General features: G+C 36.7%; 1 long non-coding RNA gene across 1 annotated transcript; it reads right to left on the bottom strand.

Annotated features, from left to right (window-relative positions):
- Positions 1-502: 502 nt before the first annotated feature.
- On the bottom strand, positions 503-14,619 carry LOC101932997 (uncharacterized). Its single transcript, XR_254689.4, has 3 exons — positions 14,557-14,619; positions 2,826-2,915; positions 503-1,237 (listed from the first exon to the last, which is right to left on the bottom strand). It is a non-coding gene; the product is annotated as an uncharacterized LOC101932997 (long non-coding RNA).
- Between the last annotated feature and the right edge of the window lie 8,558 nt (positions 14,620-23,177).

Here is a 23,177-nt window from a genome sequence, read left to right as displayed (position 1 = left end):
CCCTTATCCCAGCCAGAACAGGTCTTGCAGGTGCCCTCGTTGGTGTTGAGCTGGCCCAGAGGAGCTCATTAGTCTCCTCTCTGTCTGTGTGAGGGCCTGTCCCAAATTTTATTTTAAAAAATACTAAAAATAGTTAGTTTAGAGAAATAAGATATGATAGGTTAGCTCTAACTGATTGTTTCTCTAACTGCTAACTCAGGAGTGTGACTCCCACTATTTTAGTCATGGGGTTGTTTTACAAACCTGAGGGGGCACCATAATTAAAAGCAAGCAAAATAATCACAATTATTAACCAGAGCTATTTTATTAAAGAAAGAAAAAGAAAACATTAAACAAAACAATAGAAATGACAGAATACAACTGATAAACAGGTTATTTCCATTACAATCTCATCTGTATGTCTCTGTGGCGAGCTTTCACCAGAGATTACACCTCTGAGAGTGGACTGCCTTTGGGGGCATTCTTTCATTTGGTAAGTTAAGACCAGAGTATAGTGTTTCCCAAATCTATTGAGAGTCATTTTAGTATATCATAGATACTGAAACTGATTATAATTGGGCAAAAGAATTCATTGAAGAGCAGGTAGGTCCTGTTTGGTATATCAATGATAACCGAAACAGTTCATAATTGGGCAAAGTAACCAATCTTAATTAAGTCCTATGAAATTGAAGAAAACATTTAAATCATTTACTTAAAAGAAACCATTTAAGGAGCTGCCTTGAGACAGGCCAATGGTAAATATTAAGAAATTTAAATTCAGTTAAAGCTCACTATTTCTGTTTGCCAATGTTTAGCCCCTGTCTCCTCTCTAGGAATACATAGTCTACTCATTTGGTGATTAACAGGAGCAACTGTTAGTATCTTAGTTTACAACAGTATTTCCATATGACAATAAAATCATTACAAGAGTTTTAAAACTAATCCCTTGGCAGTGTCTTAGTTAATTGCCTTTTACCAATCCATGTTGAAGCATTGGGAAAGTTTTCCTTGGGTTGGTTTCTTCTTCAGTCTTCTCTGTTTTTCTTAACTGTCTGTGGTAGCTTGCTTATAGAGATGGACAGGATGAGTCTTGGAGTGCTTGCTGTTTAAACAAGATAGCAGGGTGAGTGTGAGAGTGAGAGAGCTGCTCACATAAGAGTTTTATATTCTTCTTCTTCCTATTTTCATGAAAGCAGGAATCTTTTTCAAGCTTGTTTAGATTCAAAGATGTTTGCTGTCATCCTTCATTGGCTCCAAGCTGTTGTGAGTTGGTTTAAGGTAACACCTTCAGCTTCTGAATATGCAGTCTGTTTAATGAATATACAACATTTCTAACTGGCTTTGTTCTTGTGTCAGGAAAATCCCAGAAAACATTCTAAAGTTAGTGAATAATGTCTTCTTTTTATTGAATTCCTTCAATTTTATTAGAATTCAATGGGAAAATTAATTCTATTTTCATAGAATCGTAGGACTGGAAGGGACCTCAAGACATCATCTAGTCCAGTCCCCTGCACTCATGGCAGGACTAAGTATTATTGAGACCATCCCTCACAGGTGTTCGTCTAACTTGCTCTTAAATATCTCCAATTATGGAGATTCTACAACATCCCTAGACAATTTATTCCAGTGCTTAACCACCCTGACAATTAGGAACTTTTTCATAATGTGCAACCTAAACCGCTCTGTCTGAAATTTAAGCCCATTGCTTCTTCTCTTAGCCTCAGAGGTTAAGGAGAACAATTTGTCTTCCGCCTTCTTGTAACAACCTTTTATGTGCTAGAAAACTGTTATCGTGTCCCCTCTCAGTCTTCTCTTCTCCAGCCTAAACAAACCCAATTTTTTTTCAATCTTCCCTTAGAGATCATGTTTTCTAGACCTTTAATCATTTTTATTGCTCTTCTCTGCTCTTTCTCCAATTTGTTCACATCTTTCCTGAAATGTAGGCCCCCTGAACTGAACACAATACTCCAGTTGAGTCTTAATCAGTGCAGAGTAGAGAGGAAGAATTACTTCTTGTGTCTTGCTTACAACACTCCTGCTAATACATCCCAGAATGTTTGCTTTTTTTGCAACAGTGTTATGCTATTGTCTCATATTTAGTTTGTGATCCACTATCACCCCCAGATCCCTTTCTGCAGTACTCCTTCCTAGGCAGTTGTTTCCCATTTTGTATGTGTGCAACTGATTGTTCCTTCCTAAGTGGAGTATTTTGCATTTGTCCTTATTGAATTTCATTCTATTTTCTTCAGACCATTTCTCCAGTTTGTCCATCTGAATTTTAATCCTATCCTCCAAAGCACTTGCAACCCCTCCTAGCTTGGTATCATCTGCAAATGTTATAAATGTACTCTCTATGCCATTATCTAAATCATTGATGAAGATATTGAACAGAACTTGACCCAGAACTGAATCCTGCGGGACCCCACTCAATATGCCCTTCCAGCTTGACTTTGAACTACTGATAACTACTAAACTTTTCAAAAGTTCAAATGCTCCTGTTCTTTTATATAAAAGTTTTTAGTTCTCAGAAGTCTCTGTCAATTAAATAACTCTTAAGCTTAAAGAATTATTAAAGAAGTTGATTCTTTATACTAATATTTGGAGTCATGATGAATCTTGTCTTTCTGAGTTGGGTGTGGGAGTTGCTTGAGCACTACCTGTACTGAATTAACCCCATTAATACAAATATTCTACACTTAAATGTTTTCTTACATTAGGCATTAGTTTAGCAAGATCATTAGATTCCATATTGTTGCATATAACATTTTACTATTTACATAGAAATGACATTAGGAAACTATGTTAGGTGCTTTCCACTGATGTGTTACAAAGGACTGGTCACTTACAGACAATATATTAAGAAAGAAGACTGAAGTGGTATGTTGTATGGATGTCAAAAATTCATATTCCTGGACAAGCCCTTGACAGGATACCACCTGGTGGAAGATGGAATAGCAGATGACATATTAGAAAACTACTGAGAAGATGCCGCTATCATGGAAACAGACTCTGATGAATCAAGAAAAGTGATGCTAGACAGACTGAGGTGGAAACACTCATGTGTCACACGGTACAAGAGAATCAAATCTTATCTAATTTGCATTTAAACAATACTTGCAACTATGCCAGCAGAAATAATTTGTAATTTTAAGAAATAAACAAAAGTTTAAAACATTTCCAACTACACGTTTTTCCCAGAGGCTTTTTGGAGGAAGTTTTTAGAGTAATTAGAAAATTCATTTCAACAAGGATATTTCTAGAATTGTTTGCGTAGGTTTACTTAAGTTTTTCTCAGGAGGGTGAAAAACCCACTTAATACATAGATTTATTGCTCTGATAATACAACTGTACATTCTTTTTCACAGTTGGGTCTTTTTCTAAAACATAAATGTTTTACATGCTTTGTTTTCTTGAGATAAGGATTACATTTGTACCAAACTGGTATTTTATACATAAGGAGATGTCCTGGTCTAGATAAGACACTCTTAGGGGTGATAAACATGGTTTCATGGCTAAGAAGGGTCTTCCTGACATTTGGCTTGTCTTTGCATGACGCAAAACAGAAGCCTCCTGCAATTTTCATAACCATCCTGAATCTTTTATATCGTAACTAACTATAACATACATAGATATTGTTATGTTTCAAGCATTCTGACTAAAACATACTTGTAGCTATATCTTAATGTTTAGTAAAGGTGCAAACAAGTTTGTAATGGCATAATATTAAAATAGAATGCATGCAGCTGATGAAGTGGGTATTCACCCACGAAAGCTTATGCTCCAATATGTCTGTTAGTCTATAAGGTGCCACAGGACTCTTATTTTATCAAGGAATGGGGAAAGATTGTGTAGCAATTTATTGGCCAGCAGTAAATTTCTAACCCATTTCTCCTGGTGGAAAGAGGAAGCAGAGAAGGAATTTTGACTCAGAGGGGTGTCTCTGACGTACAATATTTCCTGGGGCTGTTGCTGGTTTACTGTGGTTTATCTTGGTCAGGTCTGTGCCAATAGTCATAATCTCAATTCTACATGCTAGTTTTCAGCCTAGTTTTGAGTATGTCCTTCCCTTTTTGTTAACACCAATACAGTATGCAGATACAAGCTGGAGTATAGAAACAAACAAGCTTTTATGTATGTAGCTTTTAATAATGTCACTGAGTTAATTTAGGTTGCAGCTTTTAGAGTCATAGACATTCCATATACAGACGCTTCTCAATTTACGCAAGCGTTCCGTTCCGGAACGCCTTGCTTAACTCGAATTTTGCGTAACTCAGAAACATATACCCGACAATTACACGCAACCCCCCCACCCCCTGCACCCACTCCTATTTCTAATTTACGGAACTTTTTCCGTAAGTGCAGATTTGCGTAAATCAGGTTTGCATAATCTGGGGGGCATCTGTAACTGACTTTTGCATTATCAGACATCCAATTGACATTGTTCTAAGATGTAGATGGTCAATAATACATAAAGATATTGGGCCTGCACTTCCAGGCAGGCAGTACACATATCAGAAACAAGAGTATCAGTAAACTTTTACAAATTATTTTTTGATGTAAGATCTCGTCATCTACCTGCAAAATGATAGTTTTAAAAAATGTGTACATATTCACTTGAAGTGTGTTTATATTTGCAATATGTTCTTTTATGTGGAAGAAGAGAGACCGAATGAAAGGAGAATCCTTTTTTAGTAATGACTATTTCAATGTGTCTTTCCAAAGCTTTGTAAATATGCAGTGCTATAAAATTTAGTTATAAGAAGTAATCATTATTTAAAAAAAAACAGAATATTTTTTCCATTTCACATGCCATTTAAATGTCTGTAGCCATTAAATTTGTCTTGAAGACCAGTTTTTCTATTTGGAGCCTAATAACAGTAATGCAACAATTCAGAACATCTCAGAAAATTATGCTTTAATGTCTCTTTTCCATCAGTGGTTACGCAGCCTTTCTTCTATGAAACAGGCTTTTTCACCATTACAAACTATTCAATCAAAAGTCAGAAAACACATGGGTAGCAGAAGCTTGTTTTGGTTACTTCTGCGAAGCTGCTTAGGGAAATTTCAGTAAAATACCCTATGTAGCATTGTACATGATTCAGATAGGCCAAAAGATTTTGTAAAATATTCAGGGTTTGGGTTTTTGTTTTTTGTTTGTTTATTTGTTTTATATTTTAATTCAGCCCAGTTGGGCAAAAGACGTATTTAAAAGAATCTTTGAGAGGACTTCTGTGTTCAGGAGTTCTTTCTGGTGAGGAATGTGAAAACAAACATGCAGCTGATTATAAAATGAATGTTATATTATGCAAACCTGAGAGTGATAGGATGTCATTAATGATTTATGTATTTTTGGGGTACTTTATCTTGTGGTTAATATGTTGTGTATTTTCCCAGACAGTTATATGGCCATTGGAATGTGAAGATGCTACTTACCCTATGTGTCTTCCCTCAAAGTGTGATGCTCATTGAAATGGAGATGTGACCACTGGCTTCTTAGGTCTGGGAGGCTAATATGAAATTTGCCTTTAGACTGTGTATGCCTTTTGGGAAATGTAGTTTAGTAACTTGGTAGCCATTTTTGCCAGCATTTTTGCCAGCATTGCCAACAATGCTGTAAAGTAGTTACATTAAATAAATACTATAGGATTTCTTGTATTAATGAGGGCAAAGGTTTACCTGATCCATTTTCATCATGTGGAGTTAACTGTTTTTTTTGTTTGTTTGTTTTGAGGGGAAGGAAGGAAGGTTCTTTGGGAGTGGAAAGAGGAGGTTGTTTGGGAATTAATTGGTTTTGGTGGTATAAAGACCCAAAGAAGGCTACAAAGGTAACATGGGATCAGAAGAATTTAGTCTTTTTAGTGTTTAGTGTTTTAAATTAGGACATAAGGCCAGATTTTTAAAGATATTTAGGTGTTGCTGTGCTCTGTGCTACACCTAACTCTTTTATGAGCCTAAATCACATCAACTGTCAATGGTATTTTGGCTCTTAAGTGTCTAAATCCCTTTTGAAAATGAGATCTACCTTATATTTGTGTTTGGCCATTGTTTTTCTTTTTAATTTTTAAAATAGAATCTTTTATATAAACATTCCCGGTTCTTCAAAGAGTTTATACTCTCACAGCTTCACCACTGGTTGCTTCCACTAGCTGGAAAACAGTTTGTCTCTTCCACCAATTGCAAGAAGGGGGTGACAAGTTGGGAATTGAGAGTTGTGACTCATTGAGTGTCCTGTGTGCTGTTTTTGCTTCTGTGATAATTTTTTTCCAAGGAGGCCATGTTCTAACAATGAGCAACAAGTACAACGGTTTTAAATTTCATTCCAGACAAAGTTGATTGCTTTTGTGATAGAATTATAAAATTAGTGGAGGAACTGGTCCATGAGAAAAAAAATAAAGGTGCCTGTATACTATGCCTGTGGGAACAGGGCATCCACATTCCTCAGGCAGGTTTGAAAATCCTATCCTGAATACGATTAGCATGGCTAACTGAGGACCTAGAGAGGGAACCTAACCTGGTCCTGATCCAAAGCCTATTGAAATCAGTGTGGGTTTTTCCACTGACTTCAGTGGGTTTTGGATCAGGATGGAGAGGAATAATGTAGAAACAGAAAAATGCAAAATTTAGGTTGAATATTAGAAAAGAAATCCCAATAGTAAAACATACTGGGCAGTGGAAGCTTGAAACATTTAAAATAGCACAGGTCAAACATTTAAAATAGCACAAATATATTGGCCAGATCCTCAATAGTGTAAATTAGCATAGCTTCATGACTTCAATGAAGCTACTTAGATTTAGACCATCTAAGGATCTGGCTCATTTAAAGGAACAATCCTTTAGAGGCAGGAGAGATAGACAAAATGTTCAAAGTATTTTCCATATTTAATTCCTACAATGTTTCTGTGACAATACTACAGGTTGAACTTAATGGGAAATGAGAGATTATGAGACAGGCTAAGAGACCAGTTGTGTAATTGCCCTAGAGAGTTGACAGCCAAGTTAAGAGGCTGAACCTGAGAGGACAGCAGCAGTATGTGTTAGGGATAGGGAAAGAAAAGCAGACTTTATTCATGTTCTCTCCTTGAGAGCTAGGCAAAAGGAAAAGTCAAGGGAAACGATCATGAATGAGAGTATTTAAATGCCTGTCAGTCAGTAGAGCAATAGAACCAATATATAGAACCTTGGATGTTTTCCTTTCAGATCAATTGACTGCAATCTGGCTTCACTCAACCTCTCACCATTGATAAAAGTTATTCTATCTAAATATTCTCAGGACAGTCTTGTTTCAGCATTGTATGTGAGGGGATGTTAGCACATGTGATTCTTTGCACTGTACTATTTAGGGCTAATGAACAGAGTACAAATGCCTAGACAGAATTACATTATTTTAGATAGATGCATTGCCAAACACTGAAGTGTTAGCTCCACTGGAATAATCCAGAAAAACGTCTGGTTCTTGAATCAAGATTAGGCTCAACAGCAGCCAAATTGTAAAAGCCCTGTGGGGCGTCTGTGTCCAAAACCGCAGAAATTGAATTTAAGCTTGAGCAGATAACTACAGAAGTAAATAAGTTATGCCATAATGGGCCATTAGAATATAACAATATGTTGCCTTTTAGATAACTTTCAGTTTGCTAATTTGAAAATTGCTACCATATGAAAGCTTTCAGAATGACAGCACATACATTTGTTTATATTCTGTTATTTGAATATGCCTAATATTGGTTCTATTAAGCCATTATAATGCTACAGCAACTACATCATGCATATTTTCTTTCTGTATGAATACAAAAGTATAATGCGCCAAGATTTGCTGAAAACTGCATGGTTAAGTACATTTGTTTTCTACTTACAACAGAAAGCTGTGCTCTTGAAAACCTATTGAAGAATATTGAAACTTTTTCACTCGGCGATGTTTCTCCCTGTCTAATGACCAAAGACAGACAGCTATATAATTCTTGGATAAAAAGAGCAGTATATGTCAGTAATCAAGTGTCTCTAGAGACCCCAATTTTTACAGCCTCATTAGCAGTGTCTAAATTAGATGTCAACCAGGTTAGCATTGACTTGTTAAGCTGATACAAAATGTAGTGAAGGGCAACTGATGTGCTCTCAAAATGTCACGTACAGTGTCCATCTCATAATATGATACTTTTGTTAGAAGAGGTTGAAATAAGTGTGTGTGTGTGAGTGAGAGAGAGAGAGAAAGGGGGCTTTTTGTTTAAAGTACCTTCAACTCTTTCAGTAAACCTAATTGGCTTTCTTTTTATAGATGGGTCAGGGAGAGGAATACCATGGTTTTGAAAAAGAATGCCCTAAGACTATCGAATTCAATAAAAGCAATTTCTTCATGCCTAAATCGGTTTTTATCACTATTGATTATATATCCCAACAAAATATATAAGAAGATATCAGGGGAAACATTTATGTTTGAATGTGAACTGAAAGGCCAGTTTGCAGAATTTACTTAATAGTAAACTATCAGATTATTTAGATGCCATAATTTATGTCCATTCAGATGTTTATATTTGGCTGTAACTTGTACTGATAATTGAAATGAATCAAGAGAATGTTTCTTGCTCAGGAGTGAAAATATGTCTTCATAATCCAGAGAATTGTCCTTATTGTACACACAACAATACATTCATTTATTGAAATGCACAATTTAAAGACCAACTATTATTATTATTATTATTATTATATTAAATTCTGTGATATCCATGCCTAATGACCGCTAAATGCCTTAAAATATGGACTCAACAACACCCATTCAAATCAGTGTGTATCTTTCTACCGAGTTTAATGGGTGTTTGAATCTGGCCATAAAAGGAAAATTGCCATCACATAGGGTGAAAGTTCTGTAAAGAATCCAAGAGCCAGTGAACAAAAACCCCACATGCCACCCTATATTCCCTTACCATAGCCCACGTCATCAAAAATGGAAATTAAACAGTTCTGAGCCTTACCCTGAATGACACCACAGATGTAATGGATCCAAGGGGAGAGCAACCCAGAGTTTTGTCCTCACTGGATAACATTGAGAATTTCCAACCCCACCGATTTTTAACCTCGCTGCACATAGAATCACATGGGTCCCTCAAATAGACCACTCCTGAAATTTCTAAAGATTTAACTATTACTGATAAAATTAACTCTGAGATCTAAGCACTGTGATTAGATCAGACAGCAGTATAGATCTAGTCATCATACAGGTGATACAAAAGATCATGTTGACTTATCAGTTCTCCAAGTGGTTTCACATACACATTGAACAACATTGAGAGATGCCTGTGGAATTCCATGAAGAAAGGTAAGAAGTAATTAGACATTGCCACTGATTTAAAGTTACCTGAAGACATTAATAGAATTCCCCTCCAGCAATTTCAACCACATCTAGCTGGTTGATGCACTTGGGCAGCAATGCCCAGTGACCATTGGTATCAAATGCATTTTATTGGGTTGCTGATCTCATAGAATAGTAGTGGCTGGCTCCAATAAGACACATTTTCTCAGTAAAGAGGATGGAAACCACTCCCAGGGCTGCAGTAATGTGCTGCCAAGATAAGGGGATTAAAAAAAAAATGTCTTCCTTACCCTGCAATAAACTTTTTGCACCAGAGGTGCTTGTTCTTTCAACAAAGAAAGGTAAGAGACTGGGGGAAAAACAGTTTGTTTTCTCACTCAGACAGAAATATTTTCTTACAAGAATAACAAAAGAAAGAGACAACACTACTCCATAAACAAACAGATTAAGCTGTACTAAACTGAAAATGTTTGCCATAAGGTTTGATCCAGAAAATATACCTAATATATTGATTTAATACCATGGTGTTCATCTTGTATAATTTGTAAGGGCAGGGCATGCAGTGAAAACACTGTAGAGAAGTCTGGAGTTATCCTTCATGGAGACTTTTTTATTTTCAAAATACCAGTCATTGGGTGCAATCTGGTCCATTCCAAAGATAAAATATTTTGCTTTTCTTAAGTATTTTTGTGAGCTCTCTGGCAGGAATGACTTAGTATCCAGAGAGGGAATGACTCAGTATGAGGTAGGGCAATCATCCAAATCTTCCCTTCAAATTGGTGGAGACATTTTAACAAGGATCTTCTGGAATTGCCCTCCAGCACAGGACTACCAGGCATCAATGTAATGTTCAAAGGAAACAAGTCTGCGTCAGGGGTCAGGAAGTCTGGATCAGTCCACATCCTTCAGCGACCTGCTCTTGCACACAGGTATATTTTTGTCTTGAAGTATGACAAAATGCTGCTGTTAAAGCACAGTACTGAAAGCAGTAGATTTGAGTTTTATTCCTGGCTTTGTTGTACACTTTTTGTGGAACCTTGAGAAAGCCACATAATCTCTTTGTGCATCAGTATCCTCCACTGTAACAACTGGAGAAAAAATAAGTATCTACTTCAGAAGGGGGTTGAGAGGATCAAGGCGCTGATCCAGCAAAGCACTCAAACCAAGCTTAACCTTACATTCATGAGTGGTCTCCTTAAAGTCCCTTTCCCTGGGAGTAAAGTTTAGCCTATGTTTAAGGCCCAGATTTTTAAAGGTATTTAGGTGTTGCTATCCTCAGTGTTGCAATGCTCAGCTAATTTAGAAGCTTAAATCTCATTTTCAAATGGGATTTAAACACCGAGGAGCCAAAATCCCATTGACACATATGGGATATAGGCTCCTAAGTGCCTAAATCCCTTTGGAAAATGAAACTTGGGCATTGAATGCAGCAACACCTACATATTTTGAAAAATCTTGGCCCATGTGTTTTGTTTTAAGATAGCTTAATTCATTAACATCTATAAAGAGCTGCAAAATACTCACATGGAAAGAGCATGTTAGATAATTTAAGTCTGCAATGCTTTGGTTTTCTTCTACTAAGAGCAAAAAATATACTTTCTGTCTTGGCCCCAAACCTGCAAGCAGTTAAAGATGTTCATCATTTCCCTCAGGTGAGTAGTCTCATCAAGTCTATGGGACCATTCACGTGAGTAAAGTTACACAGGTGCTTAAGTATTTGCAGGATCAAGGGCATATATTTTCTTGTCTTATTTTAAGAAAGGAAGAAAGAAAGAAACTGAACCTCAGTGAGAAAGTAAACTGTTTCTCCTTCAAGATCCATCATCTTGACTTCCCCCACAGTCACAAACTAAACTGAAAAATATGGCATGTTCTTTACATTGCCATTCAAACATTAGTGTGGCCTACCTGTATTAGTATAGTTAATTGTATTACACAGTAATGTTTCTAGTAACGGAATACTGAGACACAGCGAGAACAGTAAGATATACTATAGAATTATAGCTCATGGTTATGTAATTATGGAAATAGTTCATTTTATGTAATTCTTCTAAGCCAATATACTATAGATGGAAATTGACAATGCTGTCCCCTGTTAACCTACTATTTACCCATTTTATTATACCGCATCTGCGCTATATCCTTTAAGTTTTATTATTGTATTGTGTATATTTCATATCAGTGATATATATGTTTTATTTTTGTTTACCTTCTGACATTAGTGCACAGTGCTCCACTGTCCTACATATTAGTCTAAACTTGATTAAATAATTGTCATCTGAAAAATATTATACTGTATTCTAAACAAAGAATGTATTTCAGTGCTTATGTCTGGAATAGAGTTAAGGATACATGCATGACTTTTATTTTAGCATTTCCTTACTTCTGCTGAATGCTTGACTTTGCCATTTTAACATTCTTCATCTTTTTGTACGTTATATAGAGTTTGTTTATAATCCTGTAAAACGCTTTGAGGTTTATATACATAAATAAATTATTTTATGAAATATGCTGTAAAATTAATTTATTTTGTATACACTGACTGGTTATTTTAGGAATGGTGCAAATCATGTTTTGTGTTTAAATGTGCATTGATGAACACAACTACTATAAGCAATTTTTCTTGAAATAATGTAATAATGAATTTGATTCCATGTTAGAAGTGAAGATTTTAATCATATAAATATATATTTAATCATATAAATAAATCATATACATTCTAGAAATTCAGAGTTGAGATTCTCAATTGCCAAGTTAATTCTGTCCTCTTGATTGTATCATTACAATAAGGTCTTTCATTACATGACCATGCAACAATGAACACTGTGAAATATTATTCTCTAATTAATATAATATAATGGAAAGTAAATGCACCTTTTCTGTAATGTCAGGTACACTCATAATGCACTTTGTGTTACTGCATATATACTGTCTGGTATTTTAATAAGATCTCAGTCTAATGCACATAAATAAGAGGAAAAATTCTTGACTTTTGTGCAATTCACTTATCAATATTACATGAAGGCAGTTTTTTGTGTAAGAGAGGAGCCAATCACATAAATTATATCAGCCTAATAGAGAAGAGGTAGAATTTTTTTCATAAGAGGCTAAGGAAAAGAATCCAATAAGTAGATTTACAGTTAGGCTGCTTTCACATCACAGTCATCAAATCAGTGCATAGGATGCACTAGTACAGTCCGTGATAATCTTTCCTCTAATGCCAGACCCTCTTACCATGAACACAGCATTTGGGGGAGTGGGAGAGGAAATGCTGCATTGTGGAATGTCACACCTCTCCAGACATGGAACTTTAAATACAAAAACAAAAAACCTGTCTTCTGAAAAACACAAAGTAATCACAGAGAATATAAGGCTATAATTCATTCTCAGGGCTCTGCTGGTATTCATGTGCCAACACAGCCCATCAATTAAAATATAACTCAGATATATGTGGTAATAGCCCCAAAGTGAATGTAACAATACAATATGTTTCATAATGTCATTAGTTTTTTGGCCAATATAAAAAACTTTTCAGATCATTTTTAAAACCTTATCTAAAGAATTGATTTACAATTGATAATATTCTTATATTTCAGAGTTAAAGTTTTTATTTAAAATAAATATCACTAGTGCCTGTTAATTCTTGAGTTGTACTTTTTATCAGTGTATAGTGCATAGTACTTTGCTTTTTCTCAGCCTCACATCTTGGCATCAGTCAACTCAAACCATCAAAGTTTAAATTTATAATTCATATATGAACAACAGTGACCTCATGTGGCTATTGCTTCAGGGATGCACATTTATCAAAGAACAAAAGAATGAAGTGTTTCTTCATGACAGGATTATAGAAGAGTTCAGAGGAAGCCCACTGTGATGTATTATAGCTTTTGTCTTCAGACAACATTTGCTACAATATTGCTTTTAAAGAACTCAGTTCAATAAGAGATGCCTTGAACTGGCCAACAAGCACTCCTGGACTGTAAAACTTATCTATCATCTAATTTTAATAACACTTCCCATAATGTCTGAGAGTTCCCCAGACAAATTAGGTTTGTATAGCATGGTATTTCATTGATTCCAGAGCCAGAAGGGACCACTATGTTCATCTAGTCTGACTAGGGTGACCAAACTTCCCATTTTGGCCAGGTCAGTCCCCTTTTTAAGCCCTGTTCCAGACATCCTGACGTTTTCGGTAAAAATGGGTTTTGCCAAAAAACTGGGGTGCACCCCCTAAGGGGTATGTGGAGGAACATTTGGGGGGGGGCAGGGGTGATGCGAGGTGCCAGGCGGTGGGGCTCTGGCAAGTGATGACACCAGGTGATGCCAGCCCCACACAGTGTCCAGTTTTTACTTAAGGAAATTTTTACTTTGGGTCACTCTAAATCTGACCTCCTGTACAACACAGGCTATAGAACTTCCCCAAAATAATTCCTAGAGCAGATCTTTTAGAAAAACATGCAATCTTGACAAAAATTGTCAGTGATGGAGACTCTACCACAAATGTTGGTAAAATGTTCCAATGGCCAATTAGGCTGTGTTTTGGCAGGCAATTTTGGGCTACTGAATTCCTACTGCAGGGAAAACTTTTAAGTTGCTGTATGTATTTGCCTTTCTGTGTAGCCAAACACACAGTAAATTTGCCCAAAACACCACCTTGTCTTTGCCTATTTCTGCTTCTGGGACTAGCACTTTTAAACAGGAGGTCACACTAGATGATCACCGAGATCCCTGCTGGCCTTATAATCTATGAATCTTGGTAGGAAAGATATAATGTGACTTATCACAAAAAGAAGGAAGACTCACACATTCCTCATTCTTTCACATTTACACAACCAGTCCGTTAAATCCTTCAAACCTCATTTAATCCTTCAACTGAATAATGGGAGTTTTGCCCAAGTAAGGACCAAGTTAGGACTGCAGGATTTGATCTCACTTAGCCCCCAATCTAGCAAAGCACATGATTAACTTTAAGCATGTGAGTAGTCCCAGGTGCCTAAGTTCTTTGCTGGGCTGGAACATTATACAGGTGAGTTTTCAGCATGTTTTATTTCCAAATTCAAATATTTTCTTATATTTTGCCTAACCTGTATCAACAAGGGAAATGTTAAACTCCATGGAAGTCAATATCATTATATCCCTGTTCTTCAATATATCCCTGTTCTTGTAACTGGTGAAGTCTTCCTATTTCCCATCCTTCCCTTCCATAATTAGCAGCCAGGTTGTCTCATCATAAGGATTTTTAACTGATGATTAAGGTAAACAAGAGCCTTACCCACCTGTCTTGCAAAACTCCTTTCTCAGAGCTTTTACATTCTGGTACAAGCTGCTACATTACACCTTAAAGGATAAGAAATAAGTTTCAGCAATACATGTAGTGTATATAAATATATTTATCTGCAAGGATGTTACTGCTATTCCCATAATCATCCATTCTCTACAAAGGATGCAGTTCTTTACCAGACTTCATGCCACTCTTTTGTTTCAATACAAAAACATACAATATATCAACAATATTGGCAGAACAGAACTGTTTTGTTTATTCCTAAAAAGCTAGGACCTGAGTCTGCTCAAATTGAAGTCAGTGGCAAAACTCCCATTGACTTTAATGGGAGTGGGACATAGTCCTTAGTTATAAAAGATACATTTCTGAACATCAGTGGAATGTAAATTTAGGTAATGATTTGGAACTTTTCCAATCGCAGCTTAAGCCTTGGAAACAACTGATTCCCTCTGAAAGTCATTATAGCTGAACATGAAAATTCTTGTTATACTATAGCAAATTGACATCACACAAGCATCAATAATGACTTGTGTACCAAAGAAACAAACACCTGTACTTACATTCTAAGAGCAAGAAAAAATAAAAATAAAAGGCTTGGAGTAACTGAATTATGAATTAGAAGTTTGTAAGTGTGTTTTATTTTTATTTTTTCATTTTTATTTTCAGCTAATTCAATGACACATAAAATTACCATAAGAAAAATTGGCTTTGCTGTTTTACAATGGTATACAAAAAGAATCATTAAAGATATCCTGATGATAGGCAAATCTTTATTTGTGTGAAAATCATGGCTACATGAAGCTCGAATACAGATGTATCCTTCTCTCTCCCTTTTCCTTTTCAATTTCATGATGAGAAGGAAAAGAAATAATTAAGCAGTGTAGACATGAATGAATTATCCCACCCATCCTGACAAGTGAAGATAAATATCATAGCATCAGCCTGCATTTGTCAGATGTAGGAGCAGAGAATTTAGCATACTGAATCAGCTCACTTGTCCATCAAATCCAAACCCCATGTCTGCTGTGACCCATACCTGAAATCTTACACAGATAGACACAAAAGACTCAGTACATCTTGTTCATAATGCTGCTTATGCAGATTTTATTTTACATCATTTTTACTTTCTCATACATGTAGATTGCTACCTAATATATTACAATAATCAGATGCTCAAGAAGCTATCTGCTTTTACAACCAGCAGCCATGGCAACCAATCCCTTGCTGGGTTGGCAGCCTACTCCACAATTTACACGCAAGCCTATTCTTTTCTGCTATATTTTTCAAAGATGGTTTGGCATTCTGCAAAATCTTTAAGCGTCCTGGAAACACATCAGGGTAAATTATACCAGTTACAGAAAGACAGATAATCACCTATCTTCATTATTCCTAACGTGCCTAACTCCTTGGTATTTAGCTACTGAAAAACCCTTCCCCAACATGAGTATAAAAGTTTATAGTGAATAATGCTTTTTATAGGGCATAGGTGGATATGAATCTCAAAATTTGATTCCAGATCCAAACTTGCCCAAAATTTGAGGGTGGGTTTTGGGTCAACCTTTATAATAAGGCTACCTGTGAAGTTCGTGTCTAGGATGTTCTGGTGTAAGGTTTTGGTTCAGGCCCATCTCTAATTTAGAGGAAAAGACTAAAGTCCAGATCCTCAAAGGTATGTAGGTACCTAACTCTCACTTAAGTCAATGGTAGTTAGGTGCATAAATACCTTTGAGGATCTAGGTCTAAATTCACTGAAGGAATTTTGATGCAGTTGCCAGGGAAATTAGAAATGGCAAAGTCTACTCATGAATCCATCTGACTCTCATTCACTTCAGTGGGAGCAGAATGTATTCATTCAAAGGGCAAATTTGGCTCATAATTAATATATACTGTAGATTCTTGAGGTAATGCACAAGGCAAAAAAAATTTGATCTCTTAAGTAAAATATAATTTGGCAGGGTTTTACAGTTAAAAACCTTGCACCAGTTATGAGACTTATTACAATTAATATCGAGTAATACATGAAAACTGTTGGGGGAAAATAACCCTAATATGTGAATAAACAAGTTTGTTTCTCTAAATTTCTTAGTAGAACTAATATAAACATAAATGCTACAAACCATAAAATGCCCAGCTGTATATTGGGACAATTGAAAGAATAAAGGGGCCATTTTCCAAGACAAAAAGGGCAGATAGGTGCCCAACTTCCTATCCTTCGTGCCTTCAGAAAACTTCCCCTCGAGAATAACTTGCCAAATGAAGTTACACCAGTGTAAGCACCACTCTACACCAGGTTAGCATTTCTACATTAGGTGGTTGCATCACTGTAACTCTATTAATACAGTTACGCAGGTGCAAATTTTCGTAATGTTAGACAAACTCTTCAATTCTAGGGCTTGATTCTCCACGCTGTTATGCCATTTTACACTGGGGAAATTCCATTGAAGTCAATGGAACTAAGCTGATATAAAGGTGGTGTAATGTCAAGGAGAATTAGGCCCAATACAGTCTAAAATTATACTAGTATATTATACTATTAATATTATAATATTAATATATATTAATTCTCATATTATAACCGAATTTAAACCAAATCCAGATTTTTACGCTAGCAAGCCATTAACAATGATCTCTGATTCATAAGGAAACAATGACTGGAATGTTTATATTTATTATATCCCTGCTTTATGCAGGCGATTAGTTTAATAAGTGTCTGCAATACAGCATACATTAATTTAATTAAGAGATAATATGAATTGAAGAGAACATTGTCACAGGATAACGGTCTCTTTCTTCTACATGAATGCTAAGATATTTATGAAAAATAAATACGGAGGGCACACACACATTTTTCAAGGAAGATACCTCTCCTGTAATATAGTTTTATGTAAGTGCATTTATTTCTATTCTGCCTAATGATTTATGTAGATCTAGAGCTTGATTCCTTGCTGACTTACATCTACTGTAGTCATTTACAATGCATCAGTGCAAAGGGGCTTACTAGATGGTTTTTCACAAATCTGTACTGTTGAAGGTAACTTCATGAGCTGAAAGGGAATAAAATTATTTTCAGCAACTTCACTCCCACCCTTCCGAAAGATTACTCCACCTTCTTTTTCTCCCTACTCAGAGACCATTTGCTCCAACACACTTGCTTCTAGCCTGGCCATGTTTCTCCTACACTTACATAACCCCACCAGATGTGACTAAAAGTTATGTTTGGAAGAGAGTGCCATGTTTTAGCCTTTCCCCTAAAAATACTCTTCTCCACACCTAATCTTATTTATTATGCTTTGTATCCAGTAGCTGTGTTTGGATCCGGGCCTCACTGGGCATGTACTGTACACACATATATAATCAAGACAGTCACTGCCCCAAAGAGATTAAAGTCTAAATATATGATGTGATGAGATAAAACAGGACAAGGTAACCGTGAGATGATTATGATTAGTGCAATAAACAGCACAGTGGCTGACGATGCTTCATAAGCATCATGAAAGAGGAGAACTTGAAGGAGGGATTTGAAGGAAAATAATGTGGTGACTGTGGATTTTTACAAGGACAAAGGTGTAAGAGGGAAAACTTGACTAACAAGCAATAAAGGCTTCCATGATTGGCATAATAAAAACTGGGGACTATGCATGTGCTAAAAGTTAAGCACACATGTAAGGACTTTGCAGGATCAAGGTCAATATGCAGGCCACATTATTCTGCATCCACTTCAGCTTCCAAGTGTTCTCCAGACGTATCCCTATGTAGAATGCATTATAGTCTATTTTCTTTGGGTGGATTTTCAAAGACACAAATAGATGTCCAAATTCCTTTGAGTTTTAATGAGAGTGTGACAGCTATGGCAAGTTCCTGCAATATCCAGGACAAACCTTATTGAATTAAGTTAAATCATATTGATTTAAGATTGATCATTTAAGCATTTTAGGAGCTCACTGTATTAAAAATGCAAATGCCTATGTGTTGTTGTGGGATTATATGTAACTTGGGTAGGAGACGTGACCAATGTAAACCTTGGGAAGTGTTATGAGCTTCAACTCTTTTAAACAATGGGACAAGAATGATTTGTTAGTTTCCTAGGAAATATGTGGGTGGAGGGGATGCAAATTTCTGGATCTGATCTTTAGAACCTTCACTTTGGGAAGGGGACCTTTGTCTATGAATTACCTATTCCCAGGATCAAAAGGCCCAAATGGCACAAAGGAGTATCTCATAGATTCCTAGGATTTCTTGTTCTGAGCCAAAGGAGTTATGAATTTGTAACCACAAGAAACCCCCAGAGTGTGGTTTGAAGGACTGTTCAACAGCCAGAGCCCTTTTCGGAGTTGGTGTGATTTCTGGTAAGCTTCTTAGCGTGTGTGTAAGTTCTTTTAATGATTTCAATAGGTTTCCCCTGTAATGCTTTACCTTAAGAATAAATGGGTTTGCTTAGAACTAGGTGCGTGGTAATTTAAACTGCGGGGAATTGCACTATTAACCATTGCTCAGGAGAAAAGTAAAGAAGGCCTGCTGAGGCAGTCTGATTTTGCCAGGGAAATTCATAGCAAATTCACTCTGCAGCCTGGAAATAAGCTAGTCAGGAGGGAGAGAGACACGGCTGGGGAGCCAGAAGCCTAAGAGCGGGTGTCCTTGCTGGACCATAGGTGGGGATACAGGTGCAGGTGCCCTGAACTCTGACAGGAGGTTGGGCACTTAACTCTCTTAAGTTCTGAAAAACCCACCCAAGCTGATAAAGACATGGTCCACACCTGAAAGAATCTTTCTTCAGAGCCTAGGTCTTTATGAACAGAATTTCTGTCACCATTTCCTTGTCTACTTGTGATTATTCTTTCATATCCTAGTAGATTTGTGTTAATATTTGATTTAATTATGTGAAATCTATAGCTTACATTTATTTTTTAAAAGTTTTTAAAAGTTTTCTTTGTTCTTATTCTGAGAAAAGCATCTTATTCCGTGTTGCTATTATGTTGCCTTAAAATATAGAATCCTCTAAAAGTTACTTAATGGAGCTACAATAGTTTCTGAATCAAGCTGCCAGCCAAATGGCAGATCCGTGTGATTTTAAATAGCTGAGATCTGAAACCTAAAAACTGGAATTTATAATGACAATGCCAACTCAAGAATAATTTTAGCAGGATTACTGGCCTGATACAATAAGGAATATAATAACCCCCAAAAGCTACATTTTATAAATTAAAAAGAGAAGAACAAAATAGTCTGCTATTCTACTGGTTATAATCCTGGAAGACACAGGGTAATTAAAGTACTGCTATCCTTTTTTAACTATAGAAGATCATCTCCTGACATTGCACCAAATCTCCTTTGCATGGCTTATCAGCCACTGCTGAACTGATTCCCTTTGGTATAAGTGTTCTCTGTCCAGTGAATAGAGAACCATGCTGTAGTATAATGAGGAAGGGGCGACGCCATGACCCTACCTGCTCCTTGTCCTTCCTCATTCCTTGAGTAGCTTCCTGCTCCCCAGGGGCTCAGAGGGGCGGGGGAGGGAATGAGCAGCCCCTGATCTCAGATACAATGGTGTAAAACTAGAGTAACTCCACTTTAATCTACAGAGTTATACTGGATTTACACCACCATGACTGAGATCAGAATCCAGCCCCATGTTACTAGTTTACCCTTGCCACAGAATTCTCTGTTACTTTCCTTGTAGCAGAAATCAATCCTGAAATGCTGCCAGAATCTCATGGGTTTTGCTTATAACTTAAGCTCCTCAGTGTGTCAAGAATTCAGAAGTAAATAAAATAGGTTAGATGAGGTAAGGCATAAAATAAGAAAATCTACCCTCCTCCTTCTTCCCCACATGTGCTTTCCCTTGACTAGATTATAAAACAAAGATTTTGGATTAATGTCAACTCCTTCAAGCGTTTGTGTTATGCAATTAAAATGCACTGAGCAATAAAAAACGCATGGCATATCCAACAAAAATAGCTAAAAAGGCTAATTGGAAACCTGGCTGTTACAATGACAAATTGCTCCATCTCTTGCTTTTGAGTCATATATCATTATATATCAATAAGGACTAATCTGTAAAATGCCTCAGAAGCTTTGATTGACACTAACTGACTGGCTAGCTGTTGCTTCACTAATGATAAGACAATCAACACAGTCTCAAGGGTAGAGGAGTCAACATTATGCAACCTTTGTTACCATTCCCTTTGGATCTGTGAAGAATAATGATTTTGAGCCATAGAATTTAAATTGAATTACCAGCCCTGCTGCCCATCTCACATGCCGTTAGAACTATTTACTTTTACAAAAAAAAATCTCACTAGAAATAAAGGCATTCAATTAGTTATTATCTCTAAACACAAGTTTTCATATTAGTGGTTTTGGTTGCCACTGTAATGATCCCAATTAGTTTACTATGCAAACACTGTGACATTATGAACATTCATTAAACTATATAGACAATTGTCAAGCCAATTTTATCAAGCGGTTTGGAGGGGCTTTTTTTTAATCTTAGCACCACGGTTTCTATCTATCTAGCCTCTTACATTGGCACCCACCACTGTAGTATATGAGCTCCTAAAAGTTCTTTGTAAGAAAAAACTGACATTGAATAACTTTAATAATGTGCTGGATATGAATTAATCTTATAAAATGTGTATATAAAGGTTTTCAAACTGCAGTACCTCACTGTTTTAGTAATCCTACCGATATGTGTTTTCTCTTATCTCTTCCTTGCAAAGTTTTTAGTTACATTTGCTTTTTTAAGTATATCAGAATTATAACACCTCTTTCTACAGGCCTCTGTCCACCAGAGCGGGAAAAGGTTTTAGTATAGCTAGATGCAGCATATGTATTCCACATGCCATCATTTTAATCTATAAAATTGTAAAAGGCTGATTTTCAGTAAAGTTTTACGATTTGGAGGCAGCAGTGCTTAGTCTAAGTCAAATAATTACCAAACTCAGGTAAGCACAATGATTATGGTATTAATTATACATTATATACATAACTATCAGGTGAACAATAAGATTTCTAACAAGAAATGCTTGGTAATATCACTTTAAGTATTTCTGGAGTTTCATGTATGTGAGTGGATGTCAGAGAATTAGAATCTAAAACATCTACTGACTGCATTCATAGACATAAAATTGGGCTATATTTTCATTTTGTAAAGCAACCAGAAAAGACCATCACATTCATTTCTGAAGTAAGGACTTTAATGGAAATAAAGTGATTATCTTTAGGGAAACAAAGCTGGGGAACAGTGATAACATTTAGGGTCTACTGGTATCAACTCTTATCAAGCACAATTAAATTTAAGACTAAGTCAAAATGTTTAAGGTCTACCAAATGTTTACATGAAAGAAGTAGAATTGGGCTATTGAGTCATTCTCTTTATTTTTCTTGCCCAATTAATATCTAATTCAAATATTTAATTAAGGGGAACAACTTCAATAGGAGAGATTGAAGAGGCCCACCTCAGAATCAGTATCCTATAGCTCAGTGGTTAGAACACGCACGTGAGAGGTGGCAGATCCCTGTTCAAATCACTCCTCCTCATGAGGCAAATGGGGAACTTGAACCAGTGGTTTCCCACATCCTAGATGAGAGCTCTAATGACAGGGCAAAAGGTTATAAGGGATGTTCTCCTCCTTCCCTCATCCTGGCTGTTTTATGCGGATCTAGGCAGCCTCTGTGCACGCCTACCAGAACAATCCCCGCAGAACAATCCCCGCAGGTGAGTTAGGCGTAGGATCTTCCTCTGGTTTGTGGACCACAAGCAGAGATGTATGTCTCCCTGAAGCCTGGACCTGGGTGCCTACCTGTATGATAGGGGCAGGACTTAGGACACACCTCTGTCATCCAAAGCTCCCTTGCCAATTTTCTGACTGAACAAAACTGAACACCCTTGCCCCACCCCTTCTCCGAGGCCCTGCCCTGCTCACTCCATCCTCTCTCATTCTGTCGCTCACCTGTCGCCCACCCTCACTTGTTCATTTTCACCGGGCTGAGGAGGGTTCCTTTTTGATTGGGTGTTGGGTTGAAACCTGGACACCTGGCAACTGTAGCCTCCCATTGGCTAACTTAGATTTCTCCCTTTCTAGCATGCTGGCTTTATGAATTGCATTGTAAAGTGCCCATCTCGCCTCATTCACTGCAGGGAGCCTAGGCAACTAATTTGGGCTTTGTGGATTGCAGTGTTGTTCCTATGATTTTCTAGGTGCCCAAAAGTTAGGTGTTGTATTGCTGAGCATTGCAACACCCAAGTCCTATGTGGATCCAGGCCTGGAGTGTACTCAGAGGCACATTCCATAGTCAGCTAGACTGATATTCTGGGCAGAGATGTTTTGCAAGTATGGTTCCTAACATCTGCAAATTCTATTGAAGTTAATGCAAAAGATTTATAAAAGGCCTATGTTCCTTTAAAGTTTATACTAGCTGACTGGAATGGTCGGTAGCATACAACTGCATTGCTACAAGGTCAGATAGGAAAGAAGAATTTTTTCTGCCTTTTACCACCATGTAAAATACAACCCTGAAGTGAATAGGAACAAGTGAAGTAGCTTAGCTACTTGAGATAACATCCAGTGTAAAACTAGAGACTAAAATCCATGCCACAAATAACTAGGCAACAATGAG

This window comes from Chrysemys picta, chromosome 3 (assembly GCF_011386835.1).
Source record: "Chrysemys picta bellii isolate R12L10 chromosome 3, ASM1138683v2, whole genome shotgun sequence".
In the NCBI taxonomy this organism is placed as follows: Eukaryota; Metazoa; Chordata; order Testudines; family Emydidae; genus Chrysemys; species Chrysemys picta.
This window is presented reverse-complemented; position numbering and strand designations above follow the sequence as displayed.